At 39.1% G+C, this 22,830-nt stretch overlaps 1 protein-coding gene across 1 annotated transcript in view; it reads right to left on the bottom strand.

Moving 5' to 3' along the window:
* The window catches only part of smyd3 (SET and MYND domain containing 3), a 90,632-nt gene that overhangs the window by 46,017 nt on the left and 21,785 nt on the right, over positions 1-22,830 (bottom strand). The gene's annotated exons all lie outside the window — the stretch shown is intronic.

A 22,830-nucleotide genomic window follows, 5' to 3' on the forward strand; every position in this document is an offset into this window, starting at 1 on the left:
AGAGAAAGAGAGAAAAAAACAGTTGCAGCAATGGAAATGAAGGGATTTATATCTAGAGAGAGAGAAAAGAGAGAAAACAGGCAGCGCAAAGAAATATAGCTAGCTGATGATGACAAATGCACTCACACACATACATGCATACCTTATATTTTTCATTTAAATCCCAATCTGCAATTGGTATAAAACACCATCTCTGCTCAACTGTCAGATGCCACAACACCAGACATAAAAAAAGGTGTTCACTTAATGATATGGTCTGAAATTGGATTGCATAATGTTGACTTTGACGGTTAGGTGTCAAAGTGATCTGCAAATGGTTCTGCACATATTTGCATATCATGCATTTAGTTGTCATTAACTGCAGCAGCACAAAAAGCATCCACATTTCATCACGTCTAACGTCTAACATACAAGAAAACGAGGGACGAAGAAAGTAATGACAGATTTTATGTATTTCTTAGTTTCCAACTAGAGAACCAAGAGTGCCAACAGCAAAATAGCTAATTACAAGTGAAGAGGAGGGAGATGTGAAGATGAGAAGAAGGAGAGGGCACTCATGTAAAAAAAAATCTTACATCAGCAGGTATCATCTCAGATACAGTAGATACAAATTGACCTGCACAGATATCAAATACTAACGAGGAAGAAATAACTACTCTATCACTATCCAAATCACCTTAAAATAATCGGGTTAAGGAAACTACCTCTGTAGCATCTCATCTATTAACAGTGCCTTAAAGAAAGAAAAAAAAGATATAAAGCAGAAAAGGAGAAAGCAGGATGTAAAGTGATACAGTACGAGGAGTAGTGGAAGATAAAAGTATCGGAGCAATGACTGTAAATTAATAATAAAAAAAAAACTTGAAAAACTACCTCTTCCTCACCACCCTACCCTCTACTCCTTGATCCCTCCTTCCACGTCGTCTCCCACCCTTTCCTCGCATTCCTCTTTTCTCAATCTACTCATCATCCCACTTTTCTCTCATCTTCCCATTCCTCACTCTCCTCCTCCTCTCTCTCTCTCTTGTTCTTTGCTCTCCTCTCCCCCATCCCCCTCTTTTCCCCAGCTCTTCATCAGCTCATTGCCCATTCCTTCAGAGAGGTGTAGGCCCACCATAAGTACCCTCCGATGGTATAAGCACGGGATGATGAAAGGATGAGGGGGTAAAAGGGAGGTTGGGGGATGGAGGGGTGGAGGCAGCAAAAGGGTGTGGTGAGCAGAGATTGTGATGTGGAATAAAAGATCAAAAACCTCTAATCTCTGAAATGTCATAACTGTGGGGGGGACCCACCCACACAGACAGAGAGCGAGAGCAAGCTTTTTTTTTCATATTGACAACAGGGGGTTTTTAAATTTTATACCACAAGTTCAGAAAAGGTTTTAATGAAGTCCACAGTGGCAGACAGTCCAATGGATTTCACTTCATTTTAATCAAGAAGCAAACAAAGATATCTATTCTACAAAATCAGACATGGATTGGACCATTTTGGGGACTGATGTATCGGACCACATCACTCTAGCATGTTCAAAATGATCTTGATTGGCCCATGCAGGGGGTTACCCTGTTTGTTTGCCCATCTATTACAGCTGAAAGTAGGACATCACTATGATTTCAGGTCAACAACAAGTAGGCATATTTGTTTGTGATGGAAAGTATCAATTTAATGTTGCCTGGTATCTCCTCCTCCTTGCTCCTCTTTCTCCTTCTGCTTTCCCTCTTCACCTACCACCCCTCCTCATCCTCCTCTTTGCCTTTCCTTTGTCCTCATCTTCACTCTCATCCCTGGCAAAAAATAGTCTCTGTTCCCTCACCCAAACTAGGAGGTGTCCTTGACTCACAAGGACAATACTGCACTCTCTCTCTCTCTCTCTGTCTGTGTGTGTGTGTGTGTGTGTGATTTTTCCATCATGCTGTTTGAAGCTGCTGATATAAGCTAACCTCCAGACAGTCACCTGCTGTTGTTGACTTCAAGATCTGTGTGTGTATGTGTCTTTATATATATGTGTGTGTGTGTGTGTGTTCATGCTTTGATTTTCTCTTTGTCTTCTCCCTTCACTTTCTGTCTCTGTTTATTTCCTCTATCCTGTGTGTATGTGTGTGTGTGTGTGTGTGTGTGTATGTGTGTGTTGTACTAGGGAACACATATGAAAAACAGCACATACACATCTTTCTCTCAATCTGTCATGTCACTCATTCTCTCAGACCAGTCAGTCAATATCAGTGTAATCGTCATTAAGAGACATCTTTGCTGTGTGTTGTAATTGGATTACATGTAACCTGCAGCTAATGACATTTACACGACAGATGAATGCACCAAATGCTCACAACAAGCAATTCAACACATCTGATGCACACACAAACACACACACACACATATACTCTTTGCCTGGAGGGCTGACCATTCATCAACCTATCACCTTCTTTAATAACAATGTGAAGACTGAGGATCAGTGCATATTGTACCTGGTGGAAATGTTCCCATTATTAGAAAATATTTGAAAGTGAAAAGTGTTGTTCATTGTCAACTCATTATGGAGAGCTGTCATTATTTGTCATTTCATTGTCCCCCAGAAGGAGCGCTTATTTTCTACATCTTTGGGCCCCATGATCACCCTCCCTTACTTAATTTAATTTCATTGGATGAGGAAAGCCTTGAGCATATGTACCAAGGACTGGATCAACAGTTAACAAGTGTGAAAACAGACCAGCAGGGTGAAGGGTTGGATATATAACCCAAAACGGGTGCAGACATGGACTTTGTACGCACACAGGATTCTATTTATACTATGTAACCGTCCATGTATGCAGACATCCAATGTGCACAAATGCAGAAAGCATTAATTGAGCTTTAGGGGAGGGAGATATCAACGTCAGGTTGGACTTAAGTCAAATGAACCCAATGTAACATCCACGTCACAAGCAACTAAACCAAGCTGTAATATTATCACTGATGTAGTACACATATACAAACATGCAAGGCAAAATTTTATGAATTCACCCCCTCCTCCAAATAAAATAGCTTTAAGGAAAGGATAGATGCAGTACAATTTCATACCAATAAACCTGAAGTTGTTTATTAAAGCATTTCATATGGGATCTTTCCCTCCTGCTGCCTCTCAAACAAACACACAAACACACTGCAGACTCGGGGGGGTTTGCAGTAGGAGTCAATTAAAGGAGCTCCCTGTTGTAATTACACTATGTTAGATATACAAGCCCACTGGGACATGAGCATTTATGTGTTTGTCCTTCCTCCCCCTGTCATCTTCCCCTCCCACTATTTTACTCTACCTTCATCTCTACCTGGGGGTGTTTCCAGGGAGGGGCTCATTAAGCCTAAATCCCCCTTTGTTTTCCTTTTTTTGTATTCATTTCTTTATTAATGAGCAACATTTTCAAGGTCTATTCACATTTCCCTACTTTTGACATTCTATTGTGAAGAGTTGGTTCAACATATTACAAGAAGAGTGTAATTCTGATACCCCCCCCTCATTTGTTTATTCCAATTCCCTCACAGCCCCCCATCACCCACCCTCACCAGAGCTGTAAAAACATCTGTATGCATCCTTTGCACTTAACAAACTCTCCCTGTTGAAGGAGCAATAATAAAACAAAAAAATAAAAAGTTAAATTTAAAAAAGAATGATAGAGAAAGAAGAAAAAAGAAATTGGGAGGAAAAAAGGAAGAAGAAGATGATAGAAGTTTCGTCTGGCAGTAAAACCTTCAGTTAGTTGAAGTATGTAATACAGAGTTGCCATTTCCCAAAGCGTTTATCAGAGATACCTATCAGTTCATACCTGATCTTTTCCAGTTTTAAAAAAAACATGACATCCTGAGGCCATTGAGAGATGGATGGGGCTTGATTAGATTTCCACTGGAGTAGAAGACGGCATCATACTAATAAAGACGTGAAAGCTAAAGTGTCTAACTATTTAGAGGAGAACAGACTACAGTCCTGAGTGCCATCAAATAGCTCAATAAAAGGGCAGTTTTTAATTTTAGTCCTTAATATTTTAGACATAGTCAGAATAGTCCTGCCAAAAATGATACAACTTTGAGCATGAATAGAACATGTGACTTAAGTTGCATGGAGAAATATAACAATAAATATAACATCTGTCACACCTGTCCTCTACTTCTGGAACTGTATGAGTCCAAATCAGGCTAAGAGAGAGTTTGTATGGGTCCTTCTGAAAGCCCCTTTTCCTCCTGCTCCCACACCACCCTTGTTTTGGTCATGGATCATCAAGTGATAAGAGCTGACCGTAGATCTTGGAGATCAGTGACTCTGTTTAGGGTTCAGCTCTAGAAGATCTTCCCAGGGTTGTTTAGGGGGCATAGAGGGGTAGTTTGGGGGATGACCTTAGCACGATCGACAAAGGTTTTGTCACTAATGTGAACAGTAGGGGGGATAAAGGGCACCCCTGCCTGGTAGTACTAGCTAGGTCTATAGGAGAAGCAGGTCTGTAGGAGGAGAGGAACAGGATGTGGGGTCCTTATCACTCTTCAGAGGCATTATTATGGATGCTTTGTTAATGTTTGCAGTAGGGAACCCTGTTCCAGAGATTCAACCCATTGCACCGAAAGAAGCAATGGGTTCGATTTATTTTGAATTTTTAAAAAAAAATTCTACAAAAAATCCATCTGGCCCTAGAGCTTTGTTATTTTGCATAGCTCTGATTGATGTTATTACTTCTTCCAAGCTTACTGGAGAGTCCAGAGCCTCAGTAGCTCCAGGGTCTAAAGTGGGGGCCTCAAGATTCTGAAGAAATGAGGTCACATCGGTGGTGTCGGGTGAAGATTTAAAGCAATAAAGGGATGAGTAAAAAAGTTTTAAAGGTTTCATTGATGTCTTTAGGGTCAGTGACCAGCAAGTTCAAAGAGTTCTTGATCTGTGGAATGATCCGACATGCTGCTTGGCATCTTAGTTGATGTGCTAAAAGCCTGCTTGCTTTGTCTTCATGTTCATAATATGAACTGCCAGAATGCAATAGAAGCCACTCTGCGTCATTCGTAGTAATAAGATCAAACTCAATTTGTAGCTCAAGTCTGCATTTGAGTAGTTAAGGAGATGGACTCACAGCATATTGCCGGTCTATATTGAGAATATCCAAATAAGTTCTTGCATCGTAATTTTACGCATTTTACTTGAATAAGGAAAGTAGGAAATGATTTGTCCCTGCAAGTATGCTTTCAGTGTTTCCAATAGAAGTGAGAATGAATGGAACTGGGTTGATTAGTAGCTATGAAATTGTCTATGGAGGTTAACATAAATTCAATAAATGTATTATCAGTTAAGAGAAGAGGGTTAAATCTACAAGGTGATGAGTAACGTGGGCAGACCTGGAGTTGGATATCTATAATGAGAGGTGCATGATTGGAGATGACAACTGCATGATATACTGTGGAGGGTACTTTAGAAATAAGAGTGCTATCAATAAAAAAAGTATTCAATATGGTAATATGACTGGTACACCCAAGAGAAGAAGGAAAATTCTGTTTCCTTGATTTCAGATATTACTGAAAAACTATATAGTGATATATATAACTGAAATCAAGAAAAAGGTCACTGATGACTACTTTCAGGTTTTCCTGCCTGAATCAGCCTGTGGAGGAGGCGGAGATGAGCCACATCTCTTCCCGCTGTCTGAGACACTAAATGCAGCTCAGCTTGGCCGGACAGCCACTGAACACAGACTTTCTGTGTCCGTGTTTACATATGTGTGCCAGAGAGCACTTCTGTTATAGTGATTGTGAAACCACCTGATGTCAAAATATATCTTTGTCGGGGTCACACTTGTAGTGTTGCCAGTCTCCTGACCAAGACACAGCAAGAATTTATGGCACTACGATTGCCTAATCTGGTATGGAGACCATCATGAAAGACAAAAATATTGTGTAGTCTGATCCCAGCATGAGGGGTGAAATACAGGGATTGTTCTATTGCTATGATCCTTTTAAGTGAGGTGGAACTTACCTTTAATGAACACAGAACAGTGAAGAAGAAAATCATCTAAGTAGACTCATTTTAGAGGACAAACCAACCAGAGAGGTACATTCTAGTAATTAATTATATTTATCAGTCATGGTTAAAATCATTTGTGCCTCAAAACCTTAAAAAAAAGCCTAATATAGCCTAACAATGTGCCTCCTCTCCATCCATCTGTCTAATCTTTCATTCATCTCCTCCTCTCTTTTATCCTGCTCGCTTTGGGTCAGAAAAAGTGCTGACACCACTAAACCTGCAAGATTCGATCAATACAAAGACACTATCTCACACCAACACACACACACACACACATACACACAAGGATTTCTATAGAGAAATGCTTGACACATGGGTATTAAAGCTTACACATGAACACACATGAAAAGCACCAGTTCTAATTCGCGCACACACACACACACACACACACACACACATCAGTCTCACATCAGTGCCAATGACTAATACTAGCAATGGTTGAGTTCTGGTAGTCTTAGTGTCATTTACAAAGCCCAGCAGGTATCAATGACGATGGCAGGTATCAATTAAAAACATTCTGCACACAAAAAAGTCATTTGCACTGTTGAGTTACTGGTGTGTTATAAATTAATGGTTCGTGTACAAATTACTAATTTCTTCCTTTTCATCAATAATTAAAAAATTACTTAATAGTGCCCTGGAATTGCTAAATTAATTACCTTCATATAATGTGGAGCAACCACAGTGTTACTGGCAGGGTAGCAGCTGTGCCCTGAAATTCAGTACCTCAGATTAATAGCATTAATTTATTGCATTGACTCCATCTGTTGTTTCCCCTCAGCCTTCCTTCTCATAAAGTTTTGATGCTAACACTGTATTACGTTGTTAATGTTTACAGTGTTTCGGCACCCCTTGGCCCTTTGTTGGCCACCTTTAGCTGCTAGGTGCTAACATGCTGCTGTTTAATGCAGTGCAAAATAAAAAGCAAAATTTTTCAGTTAATGGACAATATGGTTTCATATTTCTACTGAGATAAAGGAATATACGTACTCGCTATTAGACTCATTGCTGTGTCTTTACATTTGATGTCCTTCAACATATTTAACAGGCTAATAGACTGTTTTTTAATTCAAGGTAAAAATGACTAATTTGTGTGTACATATTATTAAAAATTTGAGCCATGATACTTGCTGACGATCAAAGGGTCGCACATAAACCCCTGCTGAGAATAGCAAGCTAAACTATAGTTATTAAATGTCAAAGTATTGTGTACAATTTTAATGTAACTTGTACCATCTTATAGTGTCAATGAATAATCATCACCCTTTATCTCCTACTCAATACCAGCCTTCATATGATCACTCTCACATATACAGAGATAGCACATGAATTTATTGTTAAACATATTCTGTGGTCCAATGATGTTAGGAGAAACAGAGAAGACAAAAACAGTGAGAAAGAGTAAGAAAGAAAGATGTTTAACACTGTTCATCTCCATGGTAACACTAGCCACTGGCCAACAAGAGGCGGGCCAAGTGGAGAGGTATACATGTAAGCGTGTATAAGAGTGTGTGTTTGACACCTTCATCTGGTGAGTTCAACTACTGTGGCGCACACACACACACACACACACACACACACACACACACACACACATGCACATAAGACTGTATAGTCATATACTATTACTGTAAACATATACACAGATAGTCATTTGTAGAGTTACAGTGGTTTGATTTACACAGAATACAGCAAAAAACACAAGAGACTGTACATACTGTATAATTCAGACTTGTTTTAATTCTACTTTAATCTTCAATGTAAGTTCAAACATGATATTGGGGTATTGTTTATTGTTTATCGTATATATTCTTATCTGATTACCTGATGAACAAATAAAATCTTGATATGATTATATACACAACACGTACAGCTTCCATAATTCATTAAAACAAGTGAGCTGTCAAAACCTCATGAGAACTACACTTCTCGAACAGTAAAAAATTATAATATCTCTGTTTAAATAACTTGAGCTAATTCTATTAGAGAGTACAGTATTAGATCTGCGCTAGTTTTAAATATGCACAAAATATCCCAATATCATGTTTTAGCTTTTGAGAGGAGAGGAGCAGAGAAGAGAAGAGAAGAGAAGAGAAGAGAAGAGAAGAGAAGAGAAGAGAAGAGAAGAGAAGAGAAGAGAAGAGAAGAGAAGAGAAGAGAAGAGAGGAGAGAGGAGAGGAGAGGAGAGACCGTGAGCAGTATGGATGACAAATTGTTTGACATTACAGAAAACAGCAAACGTGTGCAGATTCTACAAGATGCCACACTGAGGCTGACTGTGTGTGTGTTTTCTCTTTTTCTCTCTCTTGTTCTCTTCACACCAATTAACTGTTTCCATCTTTCAGAATTACCAAAAGCTGACATTTTGTCTCAATCGTATGAAATGAATGGAAACTATACAATTTCATTCATGGAACACGGCCGTTTCGAGTAATACGCTTACTCTCTTTCTTACCCAAATAAAATAAAAAGAGCGTTACCACATTTACACCGGTGCGTTAAATATGAAGCTACAGCCAGAAGCTTAACTTACTATAAAGACAGGAAACAGCTAGCCTGGCTCTGTCCACATGAAAAAAAATCACTTAGCAGTACCTCTAAAGCTCACTAATTAACATGTGCTAATTAAGGGTGCAATGACTACCTGGAGTCTTGATGTCTCCATGAGGTTGCCAGGCAACCAGCCAAGAAACATGTCTGACACATAAACACACTGTCAAACCAAAACTTGTCATTCTTGTACTTCAGTTTTTATGCAAATTAAACAAACTAAGATATAAAATATTAATTAGTGAGCTTTAGAGGTGGTGGTTGGTGGATTCTGTTAACTTTGGACAGATCCAGGCTAGCTGTTTCCCTCTGTTTCCAGTCTTTGTACTAAGCTAGGCTAACCAGCTGCTGGCAGTAGCTTCACATTTAGCGTACAGATGAGAGTACACATAAGGTTTTTAAATTTGTCTTTTTTTCCCCCCAATAACTGTGATTGTTCATTGACATTTTGCAGAGAAGGTAATTCCCTGTTAGTACAGAAATTATAGTTAATTTTAACAGTTACTTACAACAATAATGTTTATTTTTTTGCTTCTGTGTACAGGAAGCAGGGAAATAAGACAATTAGACTAAAATGTGTGTGTATGTTTGCATCCACACTCACATGGTCTTATTTGTGTTCCTGATGAGCTGCTGATTTTTAACAAGAGGAAGCACAGCATGAATGCCCATTAAAAAGGAGAGAGCAGAAACCACAACTACAAAATGCAACTGAGCTCACATCTCTGCAACCGCTGTGGGACAACAATTCAACGCACATAAAACACAAGCAGACATACATTTATTTGCTGGTCCCTGACTCTAAAAATAACCCTCTCCATAATGAGGTGCAGCAAATAGGCTTTTGGGGTTTCCAAGTTTTGTACACACATTTGCACTTTAAAAGATGGCAAAAACACAAATGTCGCAAACACACACTCTGTACACTTGAGCACTTGAAAGTCCGCGAGGTGTGTCTTACTGTCCCTGAATAGAACTGAGGCTTTACTGCTTGGCTGTGGTTTAAGAAGAGGAGACAGAAAAAGGGAAGATGAGAGACAGATGAGAATGAGAGAGAGAGAGAGAGAGGGAATGAACCCTGAGGAAACTCATTTATATTCAGGATGGAAATAAAAGGATTGATGGTTAAGCATTCTTCAGCTGGATACTTTACAGGCTTCAGTTTCTTTGTTTCACAAGAAACAGCCTTCATGGAAGCTTTACATAACTCGTTAATGACCAGCAGAGACAGACAGGAGCTGCGGGAGAGAGAGGATGGGTAGGTGGATGACTGAACACCTTTAGCTCACATAAAACCAAGGTTTGCTCTAAAATGTTATATTTGAAGCTTGTTTAATGAAGGATCCATCCTGATGAAGAGTCCAAAAACAAAACAGCTACAGTTTGATCCTGTGTTGTGACCTCAATGTGGAGGGAAAAGCAAAAACTACTACCCCTCAATAAAGTATCACATTACTTTTTATTGCATATGTCATTTGCTATATGAACTTACTTTATACTTCAGACAGTACTGATAAATATAATAAACACAGTGATGGTTTTTTCCCTTCCTCCTGCATTCTTATGCAAATGAATTGTAAATACTGTAACTATCTGTGTTCAGTACAATGAGCAGTAAAATAATTTCTAAAAACATGTACACACTATACACTCAAAATGCCAAACTCAGACTTTAAGGTGCTACATGTAGCATTTCAGCAATTATTAATAAACAAATTCATGCTGAGACATGCATCATTACCATATTCAAATGAAACCGACACCAGGAGAGTGGAGGTTTCCTCCAGCATCTTTGTTGTATTTTACATTTTCTGTCACGAGCTTCAGATTTCATGGGGAATTGTATTTAATTGCTTTATGCCACAAAAAAGGAAGAGACCTACTGTTGTTCCATAAATTAGCCACAGCAACTGTTATCATCAGAAATAGCAAGGACATTATTAATCGTCTTGGAGAGAGTGTCAAACCCCATGAGACACGTAATTTAAGTGCTACCCACGAATTCAAAGTGGTGAACAAAGTACTTTAGTCTACCACTCAGGGTCCTCCTAGATGGTGCTAGCTAAGAATTTTGTCTGAAGACCTGTTCACAAAGCTGCCACTCTTAACTAAGATAGTTAAAGCTAAGGTTTTGTCTTCACTACATCACTTGTATTCACACAAACATGTCTTGCAGTGTGGGCAGGTTTAGCAGAGATTCTCCAAAAATGATGATGTACACCTGAGAGCACAATAAAAAGTGTCTGAGGGTCATGATGCTGAAAAAGGCAACAATAGAATATCTTCTTGAGCCTACATTAGTCAAATAGACATAAGGAGGACATTCCTGGTTGCCCATTTCCTTAGGACTGGCATCACCGCTGCAGTGCACTGGACAATGCGTGGGTTTGATTCTTGTTCAGGGTTAATTTCTTCTAATATCAGTCAGTCAATCCAAGTTTCATAAATCGGTTTGTAAGTGGAACCAACAAAAGGATGCGTGAATGAAAACATTCCATTTCTCTATATGCACCCTCACAAATTAGAAATAATGTCAACCAAACTCATATAGACCTCAGTTCAACTTTTCAATTAATTTCAAATAAATTAAAAAACTTTTTGGTTTCATTGGTCACATCTGTAAACTTGTACTTTGTCATGACAGGCAGCAGACTGAATGTCAGAAGTATTCAGACAGAAGAAGGAAAACAGGATAATAAATCCACTACTACAGACTGAAGAAAGATTCTATTAATTATCTAGATTATATAAAAACATACAGAGCGTTACCAACCTCAAAGATATGAGGATTCAAACAAACACCTACATCAGCATTATATTGCCTCTGTCTGTTTCAAGAAAATAAAGGACATCTGCCAACCAATCCACAGTGAGGATTCAAAACAGCGATGTTATAACAGTAGATAAAACAGGTGAAGACTAAAAATCTACAAAATCTTCCAAAAAGAAATATATGTATCTTTATCTGTATACATCATTAAATACAACCATGTACAATTTTAATTACCCAGGAAACAACAATTTAGCAAACACCAGAACATAAGCTGTAAAATCTAACAAAAAAGTATTGCTTTAAGTGATAGGCTGACAATCTGGAGTACGCTACCTGCACTTTTCCCGATGGGCCAGTCAAACTGTTATGATAAGATTAAAAAACATCCCATGCTATATGATCACGCATTAGCTTGGCCATCCTGCTCCAAACGTGTGTATGTGTGTGTGTGTGTGTGTGTGTGTGTGTGTGTGATTCATTACATGCCTGTTGGAAATACTTGAATAACAATTTTGATATGCAATATAAAAAAACACAACACATATACTGTATAATCAAAACTTCATTGTATTCTAAGAAAAGGTGATATACATAATAATTTGCTCTACATACAGGGACTAGACACAATAATATTAACAGCTATTTATAGGATCAAAAGCTGGGATCTATTATAGAGCAGTTGTAACTGAGTGTAATATATTGTACAGGTGTCCAAGTTGTTGAATCCCTCTCAATCCCTGTATGTTAATATTATTAAGTGGTATTTGTTATTGTTGGGCATCAGGGCAGAGATACAACTATATGATCTACAGTATGTCAGATGGACTGTTTTAGCCTTTGGATTTGGATTTCTGCCTCATTAAAATTCAAGGTGTTGAATATGACTGAAATAATAAACCTCTAAAATCATTATTTGTGCAGTATCAGTATTTGTAATGGAGCCAGTAATATGGTGCTTCATATACGGATAGCCTGTGCTGTTATTAAACATACAGTCTTTTATTTGTCCTGTGTAAAGGGACTGATAAAACACCATTACACTGGTACTAATGCAAAAACATTTTTATATTCTTATCCTAAAACTCATTTTTCTGTGAGGTTTGCTCACCAAACTTAACTGCCTGAACTTGTCGTTAATCGCTTGTTTCAGCTTGATGAATGCCATCTGTTCATGAGATTTGATCATTAGCATAATCAACACTCCTAAAATGTCCATATAAGGCGAACTGTTCTGCTTCATTTGTGTGCACATCCTGCTTTCAGAAATCAGCAGACGAAAACAAAACAAATTTAGGAGTGTCAGTAGTTTGGGGACCTGAAACAATTAGAAAATATTAATACAGCTGCCAATGATGTGTAATCAGAGCAGCGCTGTGGTGTCACAGAAATTAAGAATCACTCACACATGCCTCTTAAGAACAAATCTGTTTGTACGATTCAACATGGTGGACAGCACTAATTAACTGGTGTATATCTTTATTTTATTTGGGCACCTTATTAGATGTTAATGGAAAAAACGACACTTTTAATTATATTAACAGAAAAAGAGCCAGTCTAACAGTTCCCCTGCTCCAGTCCTGTGCTAAGCTAAGCTAATTGACTGTTGGCTGTAGCCAAAAAAAAGCTAATAAGCATTTTTCCCAAAATGTCACGAGTAACTATTCCTTTAAATATCTTACAGTCAGAGTAAATATATAATAATCCTATTTGTTGCTACCGGGGCCATCTTTACCCTCTCCCAGAGCTGAGCTCCTCCAAAGCTGAGCAGTTTCAGACTCTTTTTAATGGTCAGGAGTAGGTTCATGTTGCCAAGTCGAAAAACACATGCAGACCCTTTCACCCCATCAGCAGACATGAGTGTTTCCTGGGTCATAGAGTCCTCGTAAAAGGGCCATTAGTGAGATAAACCTGATTTAGGAATCTCACCTCTGGAACATCCCTCAGGAGGACATTTAGGAAATTAGACAAAATACACAAACACACACACTTTGTGTATTTGTATTTTATCAGCCACTATCCCTGTTTCCATCCCTCTGAACCATCAAACAACAGTAATTACTGTAAATGTTGGAGCAACAGAGGAGAGAGCAGAGAAAGCGTGAGGGAGGATAAAGGAGACGAGAGAGATAGTGGCTGTCGCAGCTGGAGCCAAAAGCTGTTCATTAGCCAACCCCACCCCCAACTAACACACACACACCCACTCAACACATTAGAACATGCAAAACACACACATACACATGCCTATCTCTTGCAACATATTGCTGTTCAAACCACTTTGCAGAACTGAACAACGAATCCAGATTTGTATTTAAAATTATTCATAACTTCAGTCGCTCCTCCTCCCATCACTTCTTGATTTGACTACTTGATGTATCCCTTTACTGTTCTCTTGTCTTTTTTTTGCTTCCATTTCTCCCTTTCCTCCCTTTATCACTCCTCTTTAGAACACTCTCCAAGTCCATGCCTGCTTTCCTCCTTTCTATTAGCTCTCTTTATTTACAATCCTTCTTTTCCCTTCCTCCTCTTCACCTCTCCCCATGAGCCCACACACATACAGCCAATCTAAGTCAATTAAACAAATGGTTTTTATTCTCTCTTCCTATTATACTGTCTGTGACTGTCTACTGACTGCATTCATGATGGACTTAAAGTCATTACACTAAGCTGTGTGTGTGTGTATGTGTGTGTGTGTGTGTGTGATTACGCAAAGCCTAAGCTAATTAGCTAGCGCCCATGGCACTGCCAGCTACAACGGCAGACCAGGGAAATGTTAGAGAGATAAGGCTGAACATACTAACACATTCACATACGGATTATTGTAATGACTTCATACACCACAGACAGGCAAACTCATACGCACAAAGACACGGGAACACGCAAACGTAGGAGGCCGAAATGTGCAAACGCAATATTCTTTCGTACTTTCCTTCATTGCATTGTTTATTTTTCATTTTTCAGTTTCCTTCCCTCCCTTCTTACTTCCTAAAAAAAAAGTAATTATTTGAGAAAAAAGTTTGTTGTACTTCTGGATAAGATATATTTTCTCCTACGCATCAAGTTTGTAGGGTTATAACTTTGCCATTTGTTAAGGTATGCTGGTTTGACAGTGTCTGCATCCCATTTAGCCGCTCAACAGATGGCCAATAAATATAAAAGGAAAGCCATGAGAATAAATTACTCCTACACACAAACACCAAGTTACACTCACACATCTGCACACAGAGATTTACACCTACACACAGATATACACAAGTTATATTACAACAACCCCAGACACGCACACACACACACACATCCCGAAAATCATAACAACCAAAAAAAAGAGAGTGAACACACAGAAAATTACACACACACACACACACACACACACACACACACTCACACTCATTTCTGCTCGTGTAATTGAAGTCAAAACAGTTTTCAGCACGGGTGTAAATTTATTGGCTCCACATTCACACAACATCAGGTAGTTGTTTGTGTGTCTGCATGCAGCCTATGATAAATCATCTCTATTGGTAATAAACAATACAACATACTTTTCCATAGAGAGTCGCCTGTGTGTGTGTGTGTGTGTCTTTGATGTGCGCATGTTTGTGAATGTTTCCCAAAAGTCCTAGTTACAGCTTCATACACACATAACCATAAATAAAGCAACTTTAAAACCTTTTACTGAGCCCAATATGTACTCCCCGCTCCTACCCTTCATTCACTCGCTTCTCATCCTTCTTCTCTCATTCCCTTCTTTATTTTATCCCCTATTTCTCTGCCCTTTGTCTCTGTAGTTTTCCCTTTTTCCCTCTTTCACCCGTTTTACCTACTTTCTGCTGCTCCGCATCTCCACCCGTTCCTCCTGAATCCCTTTCTGATGTCGTTTGTCTGGCCAGTTCATCTGAGAGAGTAGGTACTGACTTTCACAAGATTTTATTTTCCTTTTCTTTAGAAATGTCCTGAGTCAACACAAAGGATGGTATCGGCACCAATCCGGACATATTTTAATAGATTGGTGTCGGCTAAAATAAACCCAATTAAATGCTTTTTTTCTTCTTTTTCTTAAATATACTCTAATGTGCTCCACAGTGTGACCATTTCACTGCATATACAAGTAAAAATTAGAGTATGTGAACATGAAACATTATTTGGGTGAAGTGGTGTGAGTGAATTTGATTTCTGACAACCAGATTGGAAAAATACCTGGATTCGCTCAACTCAGCTGCTAAGTAATCTTTTATCTTGCCTCCCTCTCTCAAAGAGTGGCCATGTATAAAACATTCAGGTTTCAGCTTCTCATTTTTAGCCGGCACTGACCGTCTCTTTCACTGGTTAAATTTGACAAACATTACTGGTGGCAGATCATATCAACCGGCACTAATTAATGTTAAATCCTTGAGAAACTTAAAGGCCTACAAAGACATTTTAAGACGTCATACCAGGAAAATCAGGGTCCTCACATCGTGCATGCTGGCTTACTGGCTTTGCCTATTGACACCTAAACTGAGTCATTGTTAATATTATTAGTAACACCTGTGTTTTCCTGCTATGACAAGTCAAAATGTCTGCTGTGAAAAAGGTCTATTAAACTTGTCTGTTGCCATGTTTGTGTGTCTGTATTCGGTCAAAGGTCATTTGTGAGGGAAGAAATGTGTTTTTGTAGTTCCAACAACTCCAAAATGATCAGCCGAACTCTCCCAGTGAAACATTCGTTCACATCATATCAACAACTGAAGTTTATCATTTGATGATAAGCTTGATCTACTATCCAGATCAAGTAAAGCCAACAAAATGCACAAAATGTATTTGTTGTCTTTTAGTTGTCTACACAGTAAATCAGATACATATTTAATCAGCATTTAGGTAAATATGAGTTCAGATCGGACAATGCCCTAATTTTCTGTTGCATACATTAAGTTAAGATTTATGATACTGGTTTTGTAACTATCAAATACATTTTTCTCTTATCCTGTCCTATTTTAATTTACATTTACCTATCTTCTCATTCCTTCCTTATTTGCTTCCCCCTCTGCATCCATCCTGAAACTCTTCATCACTTAAATCTTCTGCCTACTGTTGTACTTTACATAGTACAACTTTGGGACCCAACCCACACTATGAAAAAGCCTGCCAAAGTTTTTCTTCTAAGATAAGACTCAAGAGAACAGTTATTGTGCAAAGTCATAGATTTTATTTTTTATCCCCGACTGAATGAAGTACTCTGGCTTTTTGTCTTACACCTGCCAGTATCTGAAGACATTGTGTAAATGTGTTAATGAACACACACGGAGAATTCTAAAAGAGACAATGAACACCTTGTTGGGAATGTGCTGTAGATGAGGCGTGTTATGTAGCTTAATGTGGCAGCTGTGCTTTCCAGTTGCCTGAAGCTGCTGATTCCCAGTTTGTATTAGAAAAAATATATTCTGTGTCATTCTCAAACTGCCCATCTACTTATAATTATATTGTTGGTATAATAATAATTATACCATCCACTATACAGTAGTACGCATGCTCATTTCTGTGTACCGTGTAAGTTTAGCACAAATGTATGCAGAGGATTCACCGTTTGGATTTTATGAAACAGTATATCACCCTTTTTGAATAGGCACTACATGTTGTGCTGTAAAGCTTGTCATTTATCGCTGGTATTTTACAGGCCATGTAAGATTTTTAAATTCAAATGCTGGCATTGGCCTGTTACAAAAACCAGGCCTGTGAGGTGTCTTTCAAAAGCTATATATAACACTCATATAAAAAGCTACAGTTTAAGAGACTTGGCCCAAGAGCAAATGAGAAGAGGGAGTGTCAGTGAAGTAGAGAAATGATAGTCAGGCAGCAGAGAGCAAATGGATGAGGATGAGAGAGAGAGAACAAGACGCAGAGGAGCAGGTTCGGAGCAGATAGTGAGGTGTGTGTGTGTGTATGTGTGTGTGTGTGTCTTTTATGGGGTAACATGCCGGTCATGTAAGAGTGTGTGTGAGAAATGGGTCTCAATGCAGCAAGGGCTGATGCAGCATAACAATAAGTTCACACACACACACACGCACTCAGGCTGATAAGTGCACATAAAACACAATAGCATGTAGTATGTAGGAATACTAAAACATGCACAAAAATAAAGAAGTATGTTTAAACTTAAATATAAAGGCTATTCTGCTGCACACACACACACACACACACACACACACACACACACACACACACACACACACACACACAGAGGCGTGTTTCCATCACTTCAGAGGACATTACATTGACTTACATTACTTTCCTGGAGACTCCTAACCCTAAACTAACCTTAACTTTAAACCAAGTCTTCACCCTAAAATGAATGATTAATGTTAAGGGGACTTTTTGTCCCCATAAGGGAGGCGAGTCCCCATAACATGACTGTGTGAACAGATTTATGTCCCCACAATGTGAGGAATACACACACACACACACACACACACACACACACACACACACACACACACACTCCACTCCAGAGAGGGGAAGTTGCTTGAGGGAAGCAATAAAATGTGCCGTGGCCAGATCTCATCTGTCACTGCTTATTGCACCACCGCAGTTTGACCAACAGGCGAATGTGCGCACATACAAACAAACACACACACACACACATACATACAAATAACCCTACTGTAGACTGAAGCAACATACAATGGACCAGAACCTGGTGCACACACACATATATGCCACTGCAGTTTGTCTGCAGCACATGGCTGCACAGGACATGTAACACACAAACGTACACACGCCCTCCCTCCATCGTTGCCTCTCTCGGGTGTATCAAGAGCAGTAATGATGTGGCATTACTTCATTCTGTGCATCAGTGTGCATGTGTGTGTGTGTCTGTATCACACTATTAGTCTGCTGTGGAGGCAGTAGCCATTAGCATAAAGAATGATTTTATAGCACAAAACACTCCCCCACTGTAAAAGACTAGACACCCCCCCAAACACACAGACACACACACACACACACACACAAACAGTAATGACCTATTTTGTTAAGCACACTGAACATTCCAAGTACACAATAATAAACTCCTCATTTATTATATACTTGAGCCATTAAAGAGAGAGAGAGAGAGCATGAGGGGAGGAGATGAGGAGGAGGAGGAGAGAGAGGAGTGGAAGGGAGAAAGAGGGGGAGGAAGAAACTGGGAGACCTACACATATAGGGAAGAATAATGAGGAGAGAGACATGGCAGAAGCAGGACGGACAGAGATACAGGGATCGAGAGGAGAGAGAGATACATGGACAGTTAAAGCAGCTGAGAGAGAAACAGAAAACACTACAAGTCCACAGACAAGACAGGAGAGAGGATAAAGAAAGATAGTAAAATAATGGATTTTCCTACTCCTTTAAACTACCAGTACAGAAATGTCCATGCAATCACAGTGCCCCCTATTGATGACAAAGTGCCACTAAGAACTACACTTATAGCTCTTGACAAATTATACTAGCTGATTTTGCACTGCTTTTAGTTAAAGATCCCCTCTAGACATGTATTAAGACATATAAAAATACTTGAAACAATAATGTGTGTCTTATATAGTTTTTCCACAAAAAGTACATAGAAATCATTAAAATTACATCTACTCCTTCTCCACCATTAAAAATCCCAAAATCTGTGAATATGCAAATACAGAAGTTTAACTACTGGACACAAAATGTCTCCTAATTCACTGTAAAGTCCATTCTCAGTGTTTGACCACTGGAGGCTTCAAGTTTCCACATCACACTTGTGTGAGTTGAATATTGGACCAGGATTGGCTTCCAAACTAGTTGTGATGTCACAAATCCTGCTCATAAAAATCAGATTTTCAATGAGTACAGAGAAACTTTCCCCTTTGAGCAGCTGAATGTGAAAACAGCCTGTTGGTGTCAAACTCTGCATCATTCTGCACAGTGAAGCAGAACAATGAATAGCTCAAATTAATTTAAGAGAAGATCCAGACCAAGAGAGCACAAACACACGACAATCCAAGAAAGATAAATTCACATCTAATCCAGTCTGAATAGCTCTGAGACCAACAAGTTTCTGTATCCATGAAGAAAGAGTAACGCTCCTCATATAGTAAAAACTAAACATTTATTTTACTGAACTTCCAAAGCCATCAGAGGAAATTCAAAAACAAATTCCTTTTGATCCTTTCCCATAAGTTTATAAGTGCATATTCTATGCACAATCATATAAGTGTCTGTTTGAAATAAAGGTCCCAGCTCTGAGTTTATGTGTGCTTGTTGTAGGATTTTTGCTGGTGGTTGGAGACAGTTGGACCCTCTTACTTCTCATTCACAGAAAGTCAATTCGAAGATAACATCTCATCTGCAACATCCACAGTAATCAAACTAACATTGACCATGTGAGTGTGCACCTGCATTGTGTTATACAGGGCTGCCCTATTGAATAACGCCTCTAACACAGCACTGAAGGAAAGGTCTCAGATGACAGCAATGGAGGGTTACATTATAATAAGAGACTTTAGTATGTGGATTGGATTTATACTTCTTCATCAAAGTGTTTCCTGCTGTAACACAACACAGTAGATTCTTCCAGCGTAGGGACTGATTCATAGCTCTAGTAATAACTCAGCTGAGGATTTAACCAGCTGATTGTAAAAGCACCTCCTCAACTCTAAATGGATGTGGCACAAATCATCAAGGCATGTCAAGCAATCATTATGTATCCAAATAACATGACAGATTAAAAGATGGACTAAGTACTCAATCACACAGTGACAGAGGTGGTGGAACTAAACGAGTTGAGCACAGCTTTCCCAAGACCCGGTTACTGCATGCTGACTCTGATCTCCAGAGCGGGAAAGACAAATCAGCTACTCAACTTTGACAGTGTTTAACTGAGAAACCAAACCATGAGGATGCTGGACAGTAGTCAGATTAGTGAACATTACATATTGTAATGCCTGCTTTCACTTTAAACAGATGTTAAAGTGTGCAGGGACCAGCTACGAAGATGGAATGGGTCCTCAATCACACAGCGACAGAGGTGGGGTACCAACACGGGTCGAGCACAGTTTTCCCAAGGCCCAGTTATTGAACGCTGACTCTGATCTCCAGAGTGGGAAACTCTCTGGAGATACTTCAGCAACTCAACTTGGTGTCCAATCCATCTAAGGGAGCCTAGTCGACCTCAGCTCGATCGATTTCACATTTTGCAGGTCTGTTTAAAACTTTCCAAATCTGAGCTGGTGACATCATATACTCTATGAGGTCAACTCCAACTCCAATATCTGAACTGTGACATCATCCATGAGGTCACAAACCAAGCTAATATCCTATAATAATATCTGAACTGTGACATCATGCACTTGGTAGTTTAACAAGGAACCAATCCCAGCTCTTGTGGTCTCCACATTGTTTCTCCATAGCCTTTGTAGCTGTACAAAGGTATTCTTTCGGGGAGAAGCACAACAGCTCTTATAGCTTTCAAAATGCAGCTCTTAATCTCGGCTTTCACTGTTTATACCAACAACAAAAACTGATTTGAAAGCCAAAATCTACAATGTGCCTCAATAAGATAAAAAAAACAAAACAAAACAAAACAGTGAGTGAATTCTGTGAGTGTGCGGAGGAGCAATTAAAAGTGAATTCAAAACTACACTTTAATTACAGTGTCCATTACTTTCTACACACACACACACACACACACACACACACACACACACACACACACACACACACACACACACACACACACACACACACACACACACACACACACACACCACTTTGCAACAGAGGCTTCACAGCTTCAGTAATAGGATTATATGGCGTACAGCCTCTGAGAGATATCGTGTGAATGTGTGTAAATGGGCAGGAGGGATTTACCCAACTGACCACCATATGTTATATGTCAGTGTGTGATTGTTTTCACTCAGGAATGACTGTGCTTAATGCTACACACACACACACACACACACACACACACACACACACACACACACACACACACACACACACACAAATGCACACATGTAAACACGCACATACCCATCAAAAGACAAACATTAGAAATGCATACAGATCACTTGGTATTCAACTTTGAGAACACCATCCTCTGTTATTCATTTTGGTTTCTTTCCTCCTCTATCATTCAGACCCCAGCTGTGTCTGTCTTTCATATACAGAAACAGCAAAAACACTGCAGACACACTAACTTTTAAATGGTTCAAATCTCATTCCCTCAGTCCTTGTCTTTGAAAGGAACCACCGAATGACGTTTTATGTTGGCTGACAAATTCATTTTCAGTGAGTGACTTTCATAAAGTTGCTAATCTAGTCAGGATATCATCTCCGGTGCTTGTTTACATTTCACGTTGTGACACACTTTGTACATTTCCTGCTCTCTTTTAATCTCTCTCCTCCCTCACGATGTATGACTTCCTCCTCTCTTCTCCATCCCTCATCTCTCTCTGTTCCCCTCTCGTTTTTTCTCTCACACTCCTCTTCTCTTTAATCCACTCAGTGTTGTTCACTCTTCATCTCCCTCAGAATACAATTCCCATCGGAATCTTGAAACACATTTAATCAGCAGCTTTTCCCAGCTTCACAATCCAATCCCACGCACTCATACACTCATACAGTCATACACACACACACACACACAGTTACCTCCTATATCTCACCTAAGATATTACAATCTCTCTCTCCCACTCCATATTTTTTAATAAATTATGCAAAAACATGGAAACAAATCTGCAAAACAAAAATGCGTGTGTGTGTCTGTGACATTAAATTCCACAGTACCAGTATTACAGAGACTCTGCTCTAAAAAAAAAAAAGGAAGGAAACAATGAGACTAAGAGTCTAAAGCCATATCAGCAGCTCTGTGGGACTGTAATGCTTATTGTAAACCTAATTGTAACTTCCAAAGTTTTTGTTTCATCCTCAGCAGTCATAGTGAAGTAAATGCAGAAGTGGCAGTGGTTGTCATGCTGACAATGTTAACACGCTGATGTTTAGCACACAATGTTAACCAGGAATGTTGAAGTCTTTTCCTTCCTACACTTACTTTTGAAATGATGTTTTTTGGAACATCGAAACTGAACTTTGACCATAAAGTCAAATGCAATTTATGTTTTAGATATTGAAAAATCATTAAATGATATAAGTAGATGGTTTATTTTTTTGAGTGTAAAACTCATGTCATGCAGTTTATGGGCGAGTATTGCTCATTGGCAACGTTCAACGTTTGTTTTATGGAAATACACTCCGCTCATTCAACTGGCTGCTTTCAATTAATACTCAGACGTGCTCATAGATGCAACCATTGAGGTGGGACAAACAAAACACACACGTTGGATTTCAAATACCTGGTGGCCATGAAATCTCAGAGAGGAGTCACACAAGCTAACAGATAACAGAGGTAGAGCGAAATCCAGACAAACACATCCTTGCACACGTAACGATTTGCGGTTTAAACTCTTGTGAAGGCAGCTGGTGTGTTTTAAGAGAATAA

Source organism: Thunnus maccoyii, chromosome 1 (assembly GCF_910596095.1).
Source record: "Thunnus maccoyii chromosome 1, fThuMac1.1, whole genome shotgun sequence".
In the NCBI taxonomy this organism is placed as follows: domain Eukaryota; kingdom Metazoa; phylum Chordata; class Actinopteri; order Scombriformes; family Scombridae; genus Thunnus; species Thunnus maccoyii.